We start from the raw sequence: 17,879 nt of genomic DNA, 5'->3' as shown, positions 1-17,879 counted from the left end.
CGAAATGAACATTGGATTGTTCATTCAAAATTTTCCCTGCAAAGCGACCTGTTGCCTTCTATCTAAAGGGATTTTGCATGTTAATATCCTCAGAATCAAGGTGCAGGCAACCAGACCCTCTAAGAATGAAGGATTTGACAATGAAATTAAGCTAAGAATGAGTATGCAAATTAATCTGAAATGAAAGATTAATCTAAAATGAAAGATGCAATGTAATCTACGAACAAATAAAGCAAACTAAATTAAGCATATGCATGATTAAACTAAAATGAGATTAAACTAAGAATGAGAATGTATGCAAGAAATGTAAGCAAACGTGAGCATGAATTTTAGCAGCGATTCGATGCAAATTCTCCAAATTCATCCTCTTAAAATGAGGAGATGAGGGTCTCTTAAATAGACTCTCCTGGAATCCATCAATGGTTGAGATCGATTCAGATCAACGGTTAGGATTGAAGATGAGGTTCAGTCATAAAGGGAGATTCCCAAATTAAAGGGAGTTAATAGACTTAATTTGAGTAAAATAAGGAGTTAACTGTTTTAATTTGAGTAGAAAAAGGAGTTAACTGATTTAACTCATTTTTTATCAATAGTGAACTGGAAATTTCCCTTTTTGAACTAAAGAGAGATTTTGTTGAGATATTTAATTTATTAAAATGAGATATGCTCTCATAATTACTTTTTCTATTTAATTAAATAATCTTTAATTAATTAGAGACACTTTTGTTTAATTAAATAACTTCATTTAATTAATTAGGAATGGCTTCCCATTTAATTAAATAACTTTGTTTAATTATTTAGAAGTAAGTACTCCATTTAATTAAATAATTTCTTTTAATTAATTAGAAATACCTTTCTCATTTAATTAAATAATTACATTTAATTAATTAAAATAGACGTATTTATTAAATTAAATAAATTTAATTCCATAGTACATTAGCCTTAGGATATAATTTAATTTAATTAAAGTATAAATACTTAATAATTAAATTAAATATTAATCAATAGGTTTAATGTGACTAATATGAGTAAATACTATAGGAATTAAATAACAAGCATGATGAATGTAGATTTAGGTTTTCTGCATCTGACAATTAAGTCAAGTAGCAAATAGCAGAATGAGAATTGCCTATTAGAATAGGACTTTAAGATTGATCAGAAATAGACCAAAATTGGTTGAGATGGCAATGAGCCAATTTTGGGGCATTAAACATAGTGCCCCAGTGCTTTGTCAGTATGTGGAATTGTTTTACATTCTTTGCAACGTCTCTACTTGTAATAGTTGGAGTAATTTTGTCCATTCAAACAATAAGAATAATTAGTCCTACAATAAAATGCTGTTGAAATTTCATAAATACTAAAAAGTTGTTAGTGTAATGGTAGTTTTCAATGAATGGCTTTTGTTTTAGTTTCAATAAAACTCTCAGCTAGTGCTCGGTGCTCTCCATTAATTTCCTCCATATTTTTCCCTATGTACAAGTCAAAGAATATATTATCTAGGTTTTCTGAGCTTTGTAGGTTGTTGCTCTAGGGTACAAAATTTAAGAGCCTTATGCAAAGGCTTCCATTAGCTATCCAAGAGGGTACTATCATTACATAGCCTATTTTAGGAATGAACATATCCAATACCTACTTTTTGAGTACCTACTAGATGGTTACTTTTCAAAATAGAATTGTAGAAGAACCATTGCAATGCCTTTATATCTTACTTTCTCTAATTTTTCATAAATTTTCTTCTAAAACAATAACTACTCCAATATTAGGGAGAGACTGTATGCTGCTCCTGATTTTAATCTATGCCTATTCGAGGGCCATGTAAATATTCAAGGGCCATGTAAATATTTGAGGTTTAAAAAAATAGAGTTGAATCTTTCTGTCTCCCCATGGACCTCTCTTAACCACACTAAAGCAATGTAGGAGTAAACCCTGATTGAGATGAATAATATATAAACCAAGGCTTATAGAAGCCCTTCATATTGTATGCCATAACTACAAAAAGATTATGGTAATAACACAAGGGTAATAAGCACCTCCTTACATACTTCTGTAAGTTTCTATTGAGAAAGAAAGAAAGAAATTATCATAGTGCTGAAAAATAAATTTATTAAGGGGTTAAGTGTTCTATAATAGACCTGTACTTCAAATCCCCAGAGTGAAATATTGTGCATTATACTCAACAAATAGGAACTTATGACGACCTTGTTTGATAGCATGGAGACCATCTTCACCACCTGGACAATGTAACATTCTCGCCACCCTTTTCCTTATTTAGTAGATAGCCACATCATAGATTTTGGATAAGAATGTGCTTTGTTTTTTGGATTGATGGTAAAGGGTGGGTTTCAGGAAGAGCCCAAACCCTTGTCCATGATTCTAATACATGTTTTAGCTACAGACTAAATACTAAAAACTCCATCTCTATGCATCTACATTCTGCTTACATTTGTTGGCATTATTTGGTTATAATCCACCTAGAAATGAAGTTCCAAGACATCCATTGATCATGCCCGCACTATCATCTCCTTGGGGAGAGCTCCTCAGACTCTAACATTAGAACCAAATAGTCTAATCACTTGACCACACTCTATTGAAAAATGAAAGGCAATTGATCTTCAGATGTTATGTTCTACATTTTAATATTTTATATGTAATTTTGTTGTTCCATAGATCCTGCATTGCCTATTTTTTTCTCCCATTATATATTAATATACTTTATTTTTTTAGGAGACCAAGTTTCTACAACAAAGTTGCCAATAAAACATAAAACCCAAGAAAGCATAATAGTTGCTCAACTTTCTCACCAACCTTACAAACTTGTTGCTCTTTGCTTATAATATGCACATTTATTTATACAAGGAGATTTGACACTATACTTCCAGTCTCTAATTGCCTAAAAATACTATTTCTATATTGTATTTGTAATTCTTTTTGTTCTTCTATAGATCCTATGTTGCCTGATTATTTTTTCTATTAGCTATTAATAAAACTTTCAATCCATTTTAGTACGTTTAGTATCTATTTACGTTCTGAATGTTTTTTGATTCTAGACCTACATCTGTCTCTTTCTGGAAGGTATTCATTTTGATAATAAATAAGAATTTCTCAGGCTAGTAGATATGCATATTTCTTTATTTCGTTGTCAGATTAAAGGGAAAGTATGTGATATCTATAATCATCTTTCTTGTAAGGATAACTACGAAGACTACCAAGCTCAAGCTAGTTTTAGGGATAAAATAGTCTAGATTAAGGTGTTTTATTAGATGCCCAATCATGTCAAGCTATTGGTCAACTTGTTCCTAGGGGGATTTGAACTCAAGTCATCCTCTTTATGAATATTTATGGAAAGTTGTTTGTCACCTTATTCTAATACGAGGATTTGAATTTAAGTCATTCTTTTTATGAATGCACTAATTTATAAATTATACAAGTGACCTTTGGACTCTCCAAAAAAAAAAAAAATTTCTACTATAAAAGGTGCACAATAATCTTTTTTTTTTTTGTTTCTATTGGCTCTTTTCTTTGTTTGCCTGCATTTTGTAGTCTCTTTGTTAGTAGCATGTTTATTTGTTTCAAATTTGAATGAATAGTGTCATTATCAAAATAATTTGTTGAATTTGGTTCTTTTTGTGACTTGTTTCCCATGTTATGACCAATTATTGGTATCTCTATTTTAATTAATCTCTAGCACAAGTTTTTGTTGAAAGATTACTTTAATGAGTTTTATTTTTGTTCATCATTGTAGCAATTGTAGAGCTTCTTCATAAAATAGTTGATGAGGTAATATTTTTTTGTTCTTTGTTTCCTAAGATGAATTACTAAGGTGGCTATAGTCACTCATTTATGATAGTGACCACAAAGAAGCCCATAACTAATATTAGTTCTAAAATAGGTTTATGCACCTAGTGTTGTTTGCTAATGGCTTATCTTGATGATGACTGTTTGTCAACTTGATGTATGATGTTTTCATGATAAGAAATCATTTATTTGAAGATTAATCTTCTATAATGGTCTATATTGTGGCTCAAATTTTTTTGTCCAATGTTTCTCATTTGGTCCACAGATACATCATGGTGCAACTTATGTCAAAGTGGATCATATTTACAACCCTCAAGATGCTAGTCATGCTTTACTTGGGTTAGAGCATTTTTCCTAGCTTTCTATATTATTCTTTGTACAAATCAGTTGTATTTACTTTTATGAGTACATACTAGTTGAAATATGATGTATTTCTTTGGCAGATGATGAAGGGGGCATGGATCCTGATTGTATTCGACAATGCATGAGCTTGGGATATTCTATGTAGAACACAAACATTGCTATAGGCCAATGTAATTCAAAGGAAGATTAGCTATGCTTTCCATTGCATAAAAGACTAGATTGCATTTGTTTGGGGAATATCACATTTATTAAATCAATTTAATTTATAATTACATGACTGTACTTGGCTGTTTTCATTGTTGAATATATTCCTATCCATTTGTGTATGCAAATGGTAATGGCTTTAAAACAAGCACAATGAGATTGAGAGCAGATGCAATTGTTTTTACTCAAATAGCTTGTGGCAAGTGCTTTTTGTTCTTTATTGAAGCAAAGAACAATCCAAGTCACATCATAGTTTATCTTGAGATTTTTCTTACTAACATTACAATTAATTTTTATTTTTCTTCTTTTTTGTTCAACTCTTATAAGTTTTTGTTTTGAGATTATCAACATAAAATTGACATGAAGGAAAAGCTATACATTGGATACTTCAAACAACCATCAATCTTAGTGCATTAAGCAGTTAAACACTTGGTGAAACACATGTAACAACATTCATAGTTTTTTTTTTTTTTTTCCCATTAGTGGGAAAATTCATCCATTATTAGAGCTATTGAATTAAAAAGGTATTTCACCATAAATTCACTTTTTCATCTTGACCAGCTAATTAAGCATAGGGGATTATGATCAACAATAAACTTTTTAAAGCCATATCAACCTCAATTTATTTTGAAAATTTCCTCTAATCTGCTCTCATCAATTCTTTAACAATCCAATACCCACAATCATTTTTTTAATTAAGAATTCACTCCTACTAACAACATGCAGTGGTTTGTAGTAACATGCAAAGGTTGTTCATGTTCAAAACATGTTGATTCTATACTTTTGCGATGAGTCATTTTTGTTGGTGAATTTGTTGAATATATAGTAGCCTTCCCTTATTCTCCAATAGGCCATGGTCCCTCTTCAGAAGGAGGAAGCTTTACACATATTTCCCTTTGCATAGCCAGTGTGGTAGTTTTTACCCCAACTGAATGCTAACCAGGATGCTACAATTATGATTACAAAGTAGTAGTACTCTTTATATTGGTTTTGTAGAACTTTTTCTAGATCATTGGATTTCATTTGGAGCTAGCATTAGAGAAATATTTGATAAAGTGTCCTTGATCATCTCCATACCACTGTCCTCATTCACCTCCCCACTAGAGGCCACTTGGCCAATCTCTCCTGAATCTCATCACATGCAAATTGTAACTCAGCAATAGCTACTTTCAGCCTTTTCCAATACCTATTTGGAGGGACCCTTACAATGGAGTCCTCAACCCGAGTCCTCTCAACTTCCTCAAAATGTGTCATCATGGGGAAAAAACATTGGTGCTCTTTGAAAGCCTTATAATGAGACAAAGCTAATTGTACACCCTCTACTATGATGGCTTCTAATTCTGTCCGAACCCTAATCATGTATTGAACTACCATTTCTAGAAATTAATTTGGTAGAAGGAATTGGAGAATTTGTATTCTAATAGTAGCATTCAAGAGATATTGTGCAATATGGAGATAACATCCCTTTAATTTGTAACTTTGTAGTGATGCCCTCACATCAAAGTTTCGCAAGACTACTTTTATAAACAGCAACGCTAAAGCAGCTGGTTCTTAACAAGTGAAATTACCAAAATTTTATTGTAAAGATGATGTTCCAATGGGTATACACCTTGTGTTTCTATTTCCCAAGCATCACCTTTCATGTTAGGAAATTTTTGGTTTTTGTCATCTTCTTTGGTCATATGTTTAGGAGGAACTTATTAACCTACATACTGTTAATTTTCAACTTGGTAGCAATCTTAGTATTTGTTGTGTGTGAATTGTAGGAAAGAGATTCTTTTTCTTCATGTTGCAATTTTGAAATCACATTCTAGCTCTCCAGATTGTTAAATTTGATGTGACTTTTTCATTCTTTTTAAACTTCATTTTTGTTTGGGGGATCTTTTTCCAACTCTGAAAGGACCCACATGACATTTAGGTTTTATCTTCTGTTTCACTTTGTTTTATATCTAGTACCCTATACTACATCTTTTACTCTTGTTTTCCTAATTTTGTACATTGATGGCTGGTAGGGGTGATTTCCTCACATGAATCTGTATAATTAGAATAAAAAAGGTTCAAGGCCTAGGGAAAGTAACTGAAATAGAGTCAAAAATTTAAAAAATAGAAATATTAAATGGATTGCACAGATGGAGATTTTTTCTATTCTTTAATCACTTTCAGCTGAAGATGTCAATATCAACGGAAAACTATATTGCATAGGCAAGCTGCAAAATCATTGCCCTAGAATTTCTATCACCAATAAAAAAGACATTTGTCTATTTAAGACATTATTAGGCTTTTTTTATGCTTGTGCATGATAGTCAGACAACGGAGACTTCACAAGCTGATGATCAATATTAGATTTGCATTTGATCAAAACTTGGCAATATAATTACTTTGCTTGTTTTTATAAAATAACATTTTAGTATCATGACCGTGGTCTAGTATATTAGCAAACATTAGAATAAAATGAATTAAATTTCAATTGCCTACTATAAACTATTCTTGGCTTCTTGAATTCTAACTGCTAATGCTTTTTGGAAATTATTGGGAGAAGAGGCCCAAAATGAAATTTAATATTCAAATATAGTACAAGGAATATTTTTACCTACTTTTTGTAGAACTATATATCTTTAATAACCACTGATTCTTTTGACTGATTGACTCAAGGATCCACTCTTCTTGATAAGATATCTTGCTCTAGGGACCTACTTACCCTCCAATGAGTGTAGTGGTTTCCTATCTTGCTTCTATCTTAGCATTCATTGTAATCCTCACTGGATTCTACATGGAAGTTTGTGGAACAATCTTTGCTTATTTAATTGATTTGAACCATCAAGTTTTGTTCTTCACTTCAAAAACTTTATTTTGGTAAAAACAAATTTAAAATACCAACTGCTTATTGTTATAGGTATTTTATTGAATGTCAGTGTCTTCCTATTAGCTTCTTGTTCAATATCTATCTTCTGGCAATAACAATTGTTTTTTCATGTTAGAAAAGCTTATGAACTACTTAGAATTGATTAGAGAAGTTGGCTTCTCAAATGTGATGGATTTCAAGGGAGAACCTTAGAAACATTGATCTTAGATATTAATTTGGGCTTTGGCAGAAGCAACTAATACTTATGTGACACCTTTCTCCTCAACTAATGCCAATAATTGCATCAGATTTAACTTGTTGCAATAATAATATAGTAAATATTCATCTAAAAATATTATTACTGCAATTATCAGTCAAAGAATTCCAACTAATGATTTACAAATGTCAACATTCTAATTTTATTATTACAATTTACAACAATTTTAACTTTAAAACAAAGCACTATGGAAAGAACATGATGTAGTTGCATCCTCGTGTTAAAAATTTAAGATGAGGGATTAAACTCTCTGAAACTTCCCAAAGTTGCATGTTTGTTTCCTATAGATGAATATTTTATCTAAATGTCTTCTAATACTTTTCATTTTGCATGTTTTTAAATATTTCAGAACAGGCAATCTGGTGATGATGAAGCAATAGCTTTAGATGAAACATTTTTTACTGCATTAGAGTATGGGTTGCCACCAAATGGTGGATGGGGAATGGGAACAGATCGTCTTGCTATGATTTTGACTGACTCCCAGAATATTAAGGTCAGTTCTATTTGCTTCATTGCTTATTTATGAAAATACATAATTGATAGAACAACTAATAACTGTACACCATTTTCAAGGAGTTCTGGTCTTCCTTGCAATGAAACCTCAAGAAGATAATTCCTTCGAAGGTTAGTTTTTATTTATAAATCATGGTGAAGCTACTAAGGCTTTACTAATTGTTTCTAAACATGAAAGGGAATTTATTGTTCACTGTGTTGGATGCCAATTTATTTGGAAACTTACAATTGGAAGAACTTTTGGCTCCAATATAAGTTCTGTAGTGGAAAGTTGGCTTTCTTTTGGTTTGTGGTAATTCTTACTTTTAATTGAATGACATTCTTGTAGTGCTACTAAAGTGATGATTGAATGCCATATAGAATTTGTTCCTATCTTAAGGGAGAAAGAAATTGGAAGAGAAGGTGAAATATAAAGGAAGCTCTTTAGATTGACAAGTGCAACTATGATTTCCATAAGAATTTTAATAAATTGAAGTAATCTTCAGTCATTAAATTCTAAAAAAGAGAAAAATGACTGCACAAGTAAACTTCAAAAGTAGTTGTTCCATAGTAAACTTCAAAAGTAGTTGTTCTAGTGCTAAAGTTCTTGTGGGATAAAATGCATAATTTTCATATAGTGGTGTTTAGTTTAGGATACTTTTCTTCTTCAACTTATGTACTACACTATACTATACTTTGAAAACTGACTGTCATGAATATGAAATTCCTTTGTTACTTTGATTATATAATATATCATTATTCACATTTGAAAAAAATTCTATCAACTTTGGCAATATCAAGAGTGCATAATGAGGCATGTTACACTTCAATAGTTCTACTTTTGCTTACATTCTTGGATGCTTTCATTTCAAAGAATACATGTCCATGCTATATGTTTATGTTCTTGTTTGTTCCATGCTGTGTCAAGTGATTTTTCTTAACCAAGCCATTTAATTTGCAACCTTTTAAATCTCTGCAAAGATAAAGTTGGAGCAGGAGAATTTTTCTTCTCAAAGGTGTCCTCTGATTGTAAAGTGTCCTAATCCAACTTTACCTTTGTAGAGATTTAAAGGTTGCAAATTAAATGGCTTGGATAAGAAACAATTGCTTGATATAGCATAAATTTTTTTTGACCAAACATTGCTGGAAATTTTGACCAATTTTTGAGAGTTTTCTACCAAGAATTGGTCAAAATTTCCACCATTTATAAAAAAATTCAAACATTGGTGGAAATTTTGACCAATTCTTGATAGTTTTCTACCAAGACTTGGTCAAAATTTCCACCAATTATTAAAAAAAAATTGACCAAACATGGGTGTAAATTTTGACGAATTCTTAATAGTTTTCTACCAAGACTTGGTCAAAATTTTCACCAATTATAAAAAAAAATTGACCAAACATGGGTCGAAATTTTGACCAATTCTTGATAGTTTTCTACCAAGAATTGGTTGAAATTTACAAAAATTCTAAAAAAGTTTCAACCAAACATTGGTGGAAATTTTGACCAACAACGACAAATCAGAGTTAGTAAAAATTAAAAAAATTCAATGAATGTATTGGTCGAAATTTAAACCAACATTCAGGATGGTCAAAATTTTGATGAGAGAAATTACCATGAACTAGTTAGTCAAAATTTTCACCAACTTGCGTCAAAATTTCAACCAAAATTCATCAAAAATTGAGTTCAAATTTATTAGTATGTCAAATCTACTTTCAAAGCTAAGTTGTCATTGAAGGAACCTAATGAGAAGAAGAAGAAAAAGGTATAATATGTGTCTAGTAATGGTGATACACATGAGAAAGATGTAGATCAACTTGAAGCACTACCAGCAAGGAGATTTGACAAAGGTAAAGGCAAGTTCAAAGGTAAATTACCTATCATGTATTTTAATTGCAATGAGGTTGGTTATATTGCTACTAGATGTCCAGAAAAGAAGAATTATAGAGGTGGAGACAAGTACAAAAGTAGAAGAGATGAAGACAACAAAGATTACAAAGAAAAAGCAAGAAGTCTTGCTACATTGCTAAAGAGGAAACTAAAAATAGATCTAACGATCATGATGATGAAGTAGTGTATGTTGCAATGAAGGATGAATCTAATGAGGATGACACAACTGTACTAGTGTCTTGTGTGAGCAAGAACGACAGATGGATCATTGATAGGTGGTGTTCACATCACATTACTAGAGATAAAACTAAGTTCATTACCTTATACTATTATGATGGAAATAATGTAAGGTTTGCTAAGGATGAACCCTATCTAATAAAAAAAAAATGTTATTTCAAAATAATAGAAAACATTTTATATGACAATGCTTATTATGTTGAAGAACTTAACTATAATTTGTTGAGTGTCTCACAATTGAATAATTTAGGATGTAAGGTTGAGTTTGAAAACAAGATTACTAATATATATGATACTAATGGAAAAATAATTGGAAAAGGTGATCAAACTAGAGGTAATTTATTCTACCTTAATATAGAGGATGCTACCTATTTAATTGTAGAATTTGATAATGTGTAAATATGACACACAAGGTTATGTCATATTAATTTTGATAACGTAGTTAGTATTAGTAACATGAGAAGAGTTAGATTTTTTTCTAAGTTGAAGAAGCTTGACAATATAATTTGCAAACAATGTCAGTTAGGAAAAATGACAAATTCAAGTTTTAAGAATAAAACTCATACCTGTAAAAGAATATTAGAGATTGTTCATACTGACTTGTGTGGACCAATTGAAGTGAAAAGCTACAAAGGAGACAAATACATTATGTTATTTGTTTTTATTTTATTATAGTTATTTATCTAAAATAGAAATATGATGCTTTCCAAATGTTTAAGTGGTACTTAGCAAGAGTTGAGAAGGAAATAGCTAAAAGTCTAAAATGTTTGAGATCTAACAGAGGAGGAGAATTCACATCAAATGTGTTTGAGATGTTTTGTAATGACAAAGGAATCAAAAGACATACATCTGCTCCTAGGACCCCTACATAAAATGGAATTGCTAAAAGAGGGAACATGTTTGTAATGGACTATGCTAGGACACTCATGATGGATAAAAATGTTGCTTTGAGATACTGAAGAGAAGCTTTAAGTACATCTATCTATACCTTGAACTGTGTGCAAGTCAAGAAAGGTACTTATTCAACACCTTTTGAACTATGGTATGGATACTCACCCAATGTAAAATATGTTAAGGTATTTGGAAGCAAGTGTTATATTCTGAAATATTTTATGAATGATAAATTAGATGCAACAAGAAAAGAAGATATATTCTTTGGTTATTCCATAAGAAGTAAAGCTTATAAGTGTTTAAATACTAACACTAACAAAGTTGTGGAAAGTGAAAATATGACATTTTATGAAAAAATAGAAGTTTATGAGGTTGAACCTATGAAGGAACTAGAAGAATACAAATTATTTGTATACTTTATGAAGATATAATTTTGAATGAAGATGTTGTAAATCAAGCTTTAAACCAACAACAAGTTTCAGTGACTGTTGAGTCACATACTATGAATGTCGAGTTGCATTCAAGAACCAAGCTACATTCAAGTGCCCAGTTACAGAATGAAGTTGAGGCACATTATAATTCAAAGGTTAGTGTACATGAAAGAGATGTTGAACTACCTAATGGAGATGTACATAGTGATTCAAAAGTTGAGAGACCAAGTGAAGAAACCAAAGCAGAACCAAGATTGTCTAAATATGTCAAGAGATGTCACCGTGCTATATAGATCATTGGAGATAAAGATGCTAGACCAATGAAAAGGAAAAAGTTAAGAAATCATACATGTTTTTTGAGCATGAAAGAACCTAAAAAAATGAGAGATGCCTTGGAGAATGTGGACCAGAGTAAAACCATGGAAGAAGAGATTGCACAAATTGAGAAAAATGAAACATGGAGTCTAGTTCCTAGACCAGAAGATAAAAATATGACTGACACCAAGTGGGTATATAGAAACAAGTTAGATGAAAATAGTAAAGTTATAAGGAACAAAGAAAGATTAGTTTGTAAAGGTTATGCACAAGAAGAAGGGATAGACCACTAGTAGATTTGGGTTCATTTTTTGACCTTTATTGGTCGAAATTTTGACCCAAATTTCAACCAAATTTTGACCAACCCATTGGTTGATATTTTTCCAGTCGATATTTTGACCAACTCACTGGTTGGTCAAAATTTTGATCAATCTGTTGCTCGAAAACCTTCCAAAGCCATTGTCTAGGTTCAATTAGGAATTGGTCAAAATTTTGACCAACAAAGGTAGAAAACATTTTGGCATTGGTGGGAATTTCGATGAACAAAGCTAGAAAAAAATTTAGACATTGGTAGAAATTTTGACCAATGAAGGTGGAAATTTTGACCAACAAAGGTAGAAAAAAATTTAGGCATTGGTGGAAATTTTGACCAACAAAGGTAGAAAAAAATTTAGGCATTGGTGGAAATTTTGACCAACAAAGGTAGAAAAAAATTTAGGCATTGGTGGAAATTTCCACCAACAAAGGTAGAAAATACCCAAATGCTGGTGGAAATTTCAACCAATGAAGGTGGAAATTTCCACCAACAGCTAGGTGTAAAATTTTTTCAGGCATTCTATAAAATAGTTCACATGCCTTGCCTATGATATGACATTTTGCATGCATCCTACACTCTCTCATCCAACTAATGATGAATTACGCTGAGTGATTTGAAACCATGATTCTAAAAAACACACACAATCAAATCCAAAATGAACTTGCACTACAAATGGATTGTGGAAATCTGATATTGTTAATTTTGCATGCATGTCTACCAGGAAAAATATATGTTTAAGTTGTGATTTTCCTGGTAGACATGCATGCAATTTTACCAATATCAGATTTCCACAATCCATTTGTAGTGCAAGTTCATTTTGGATTTGATTGTGTGTTTTGTAGCATCATGGTTTCAGATCACTCTGCATAATCCATCATCAGTTGGATGAGAGAGAGTGTAGGATGCATGCAAAATGTCATATCATACGCAAGGCATGTGAACTATTTTATAGAATGCCTGAAAAACACTAACAGTAACTAATATGAAGAATATATAATTAGTTATATGATTGAGACAAATCATGTACATTGTATGAAGACAATCCATGGCTGACAGAGCCTACCAAAAGATAAAACATATGATAAAAATAATTATTTTCATGTTTTTAACATATGGGGTACACATAACATGACTTATTATTGCACAATTCAACTAAGTTCAGTTAATTTCCATAGGGATTGTCCCCATTTAATGGTGAACATTTTGCCACATTTCAAGCCTTTTGATTATATAAATAAATGGATAGCATGAAAAGTTTAAGTAATGTCAAGCCATTTATTTACTTGATATATAATGTGAATAGAACTATTATGTTGCTCAACAACCACCAAATAAAATTATCATTATGTACCCAAAAAGGGATGGACGAAATGTCAGAACCAACCTCCAACTAACTACTATCACCATCCCTCTATATTATAAGTTATAGTGGTGCTCTAGATTTTCTCTATTCCATCATACACTTACATATCATACACTTTACCATAGTCCATATCAACAAGGTTAGAGAGATCAATTTCATTTGACTAGTATGTGGAAGACCTTGATGTTGAGAAGTTGTGTGATTCACGTGGAGTGGAAGGTGTTTTGGCCCCTTGGAAGGAAGCTTCATCTCTTTTATCAGCTTCTTTATTTTTACTTGGAGAAGCATATTGCTTTGAATTGTCCCAATGGCTCCTTGCAAATGATGCCAAGAGTGTCCTTGCTATTTTCTTCTGCCATAACATAATGTTCACAAAGTGTTACAATTGTCTCTAGATGAAAAGAAATTGTAGAGGCTTAATTGACATGTGATTTTAGTTAACGTACTATCTCACAATCAACTAGATGATGAGCTTCCTCAGAGCACTGAAGAGGTTTCAATCAAAATTTTAAACTATTTAAGTTTCAATACAATATATTATAATCAAGAACAATTTGTTGGAAAAAAAAAGCACCTGCTAGAAGGACAATTACTAAGCACACTATAACATAACTTACATTATAACAAAAGTTGTGTGAACATTTGCAAGTGATATCATAGCACCCACTTCCAATTACTAAAATATGATACATGAGCAATGTAAATATTGAAATGTATTGTCTCCACCTTTTTGATGCAGTCATAGCAAAGAAAACTCAACACAAATAATCTTACCAATTCTAAATGAAACTGGCAAAACAGTTTGTGATCTTAGCCATTTGTCAGATACAACATGAATAAAATACTGGGGTGGAAGAGGTTCATGTATTGGGACAGTGAAGCTAAGGTTATGAATCTTTAAACACGTATATAACATGTGTGTTTATATTCAAGAAAATGCTAAGTTTTAAAAATATATAACATTTCCCAATAGGTCTTCAAGAAGCTCACTATTATGAATAATTATACATTAATGATTAATCACTATGGGATATCCAATTACATTAGGAAAAGATGATTATAAATCTTATGTTTTAAGTAATTTTTCTTGTTTTGTAACTTGTTATTGTTAAAACACTTAATGCAGTGCATTTTTATGCTATTTAAAGAACAATAAGATGTAGTCCTATAACTGAGATTTACTTTTTGAAGAAGAAATGTTGAAGCGTATGCCAAAAAATCTAGTTGTCCATGTGCAGGGGACATTTTTTCTTGCTTTCTTCCCCATGCCTGCATCAAACTTGGGCATCATGTCATGATTCACATTAATATACACTTTATAGTTGATCCAAAGATTGATTGATGGATGAGAGGGTCTTTGCAAGGCCCTTCAAATACTGGTGTTGTAGCTTCAAATGTTGATCTAACAATACTGTGAATGACTTCTATTTCCATTGCAATCCGTATCAAGTTATCAGACTCCCTTATATTTGTGATAGTAGGAATTAAGAATGCATTTGAAGGAGGTGAGGAACACATTGCAGGAGTCACCAAAGGTGTTATACATCCATCTTGAGAGAGCAAGTTTGAAACCAGGCCAATGTTTGTTTTTTTAAATTTGAGCATACAACTAAAGCTTGTGTAGGGACTAAACACAATTCTAACATAACCGTGTAATACTTTCATTATTTTTTGCTAATAGGATCAAACAATTTTCATCTAAGGTTAATCTTCACTGTATGATTTACTATTATTTGAAATATATTCTTCCATGGGAAGGTAGTAGTTAGGAATCTAGTTGTAAGATGACCGTCATAATATTGGATGACATATGGGTTTCAGTACTCTTGATGGTTAAATATGAAGATAATGGAACAACTTCTCTAGAGTTATGGAGGATCCTAGTAAGGAGTCATACATGCAAGGGATGCTAGGAAGTAGTTATGTATGGTGATGGCTACTTTTTATCATCAGACTCAAACTAGATGCCCAAATAGCATATGGGATTCCCTATGTGGAAGCATGGAATCTAATGTCCCTTAAAATTAATGTTTGAATTTTGATAATTTGTTTGATCTCCACCCCGATATGAACTTTCAATTTGATTTATCTAACACAAATATCATGTATTAAGGTTATATAATATATAAGCATACTTTATCCATGTTTCCATGCTTATATTTTAAGTTTTCCTATATATTATAAAGTTTCTCTACTTTTAATATAGTTGTCCCCACTGTAGTCCCCTGTTGTCCCCTGCTCTAGGATTAAAATTCATCCTAGAAATCTATTTTCCTGTTTCTCCATTCCCCCTTCGTGGAACCCTGTGGTGAGATAGGTTTGGACCCAAAGCATATTCCTTTGTTCTCAATCTGGGCTGTGGAAATAAATTTATTAAGATGATCAAATAATATCTAATTCTTAGCATCTCTAAATATGGTTGTGTTTTTCTATAAATTTATTTTCCATTTAATTATGTTAGTTTCCAACAACACACTATGAGGGAGTTACAAGGTGACTTCTAAGATGATTTTATGTTGAAAAAGTGGAGTGCTACTTTGGACTTGAACCTTTAATAACACTTGCTATTCCAGTAATGATGTTAGCTTATGTGCATCACTAGGATTTGAGACCTCCTTTGTGCTGTAAATTGAGGCATATGACCATTAGAAGACTACCCTTTTTCTGATATGTTTGTCGAGCTTATTGCTTAGCTATTGATTTGTGCTATATCTATTAGTAGAGAGTAAAAATTGGGTCAGTTTTAGAGAACTACTCATCGACTACTACATATTGCTATAGGTTATTTGCAAGCGGTTGCATGCTATTGTTGATTAATGTAGCCTAGCATGTTTTGTCAATGAGAATCCACCAGTTTTAATGTGGTGAGTTCTTTATAAAAAATATTTTTTGTAGAACTGGCCAATGGTTGCATTCATTAGAGAATTTACACAATATTATCAGTCTATGGAATTAAAATTCAAATATAAAGGGAAAGACATGGTGCCTAAAGGAATTTTTGATTAATTAGTATGAGTGGTCACTCCTAGGGGATGGAGAGGACTCTCCACAAGGGATAAATTGCATAGGTAACCAACTGCTCTCTAGTAAAAGGCATGCCTATTGGGTAAGCTTCATTTGTCATATAACATTCATATAATATTGGATAGCCATAATGTGCTATTTAGTAATTTGTCTCTAGGATTACTATTAGATAGGGTATTTCAATACATCATATAGTTGGAAATAGGTTCTAAGCTTGTCATGAACATCCTTTACTACCATCCACAGATGTACAGAGAAGAAAAAGAAAACACTACAAAGAAATAGTTGGAGATGGATCACATTAGGCCAAGCTCTAGCTCTTTTGAATCATATGTGGTGCTTCTAAAGAGAAAAGGTGGTATGTGAGATGTGCATAGACCATAGAACCTTGAGCAGGAAAATCATCAAAAATAGGTATTTGTCTACCATCAAGAATAGGTATCTGTCTCTCACGATGAATGGCTTATCAATGAGTTGCATGGAGAAATCTATTTTTTAAAGATTGATCTCAAGTTAGGATATCATTAAATCCACGTGTGCAATGAGGATGTGCACAAGACAACATTCAGATTCTATTTTGGGTACTACAAGTTTTGGTCATGGCTTATGGCTGATAAATGCTCTAATGACTTTCTTGTCATGTAGCCATTGCCAATCAATAATCAAGTAAGATTTTTTTTTTTTTGATGATATATTGATTTACACATAACATAGCAATACCATCTAAAGCATTTAAATATAGCTCTTGGAATAGTAGAGCAATAGGATATTTTTAAAGAAGTGGGCTATTGCTAGGTTGGGGTTATAAATTTTCTCTACTTGTGCCTTGTTATTAGTGCTCAAAGTTTTCAAGTGGATCAATAAAAAAATCCAAACCATTTTGGATTGGCCTCTTACTAATTGAATTGATATGGTTAAGGGGATGCTTTGGCCTTTATAGTTAATGTAGGAGGTTTGTTAGGTTTTGACTCTCAACCAAAAACTCCCATAACTAATATGATTAGAAAGTGAAAATTCTCATGGGTGTGACATTTCCCAAGAGGTATTCAAGAAGCTCACAGAGGTAACAAATTCATGCTCTATATTATGATTACCATCCAAATTTCTCACAACCATTTGTTGTATAATGTGATGCATTAGAAGAGATAACTGATATGATTCTAGAAAATTGAAAGATTTTAAAAAAGGGTTCTCCATATATGACAAAGAGATGCTCATTATCATGCATAATGAGAAAGAAGAAGAGACAAAAACTAGTGCTTCCCTAATAAAAAAGTGTTTATAGAGAAAGAAGAAGAGAAAATACCCAAGATTTGGTGTTGCTCTTGAGAATGGTGATGTTAACTTCAAAGGCTTTAGATAAAACAACTCCTCTTCTTAACTGATAACTCTTTGTGTGTGATATCTTCTTACCTACTGCCAATGAACATGACATTGTAAG

Source organism: Cupressus sempervirens, chromosome 10 (genome assembly GCF_028749045.1).
Source record: "Cupressus sempervirens isolate cs-2001-9-10 chromosome 10, ASM2874904v1, whole genome shotgun sequence".
Lineage (NCBI taxonomy): Eukaryota > Viridiplantae > Streptophyta > Pinopsida > Cupressales > Cupressaceae > Cupressus > Cupressus sempervirens.
Note: the sequence above shows the minus strand (reverse complement) of the source record.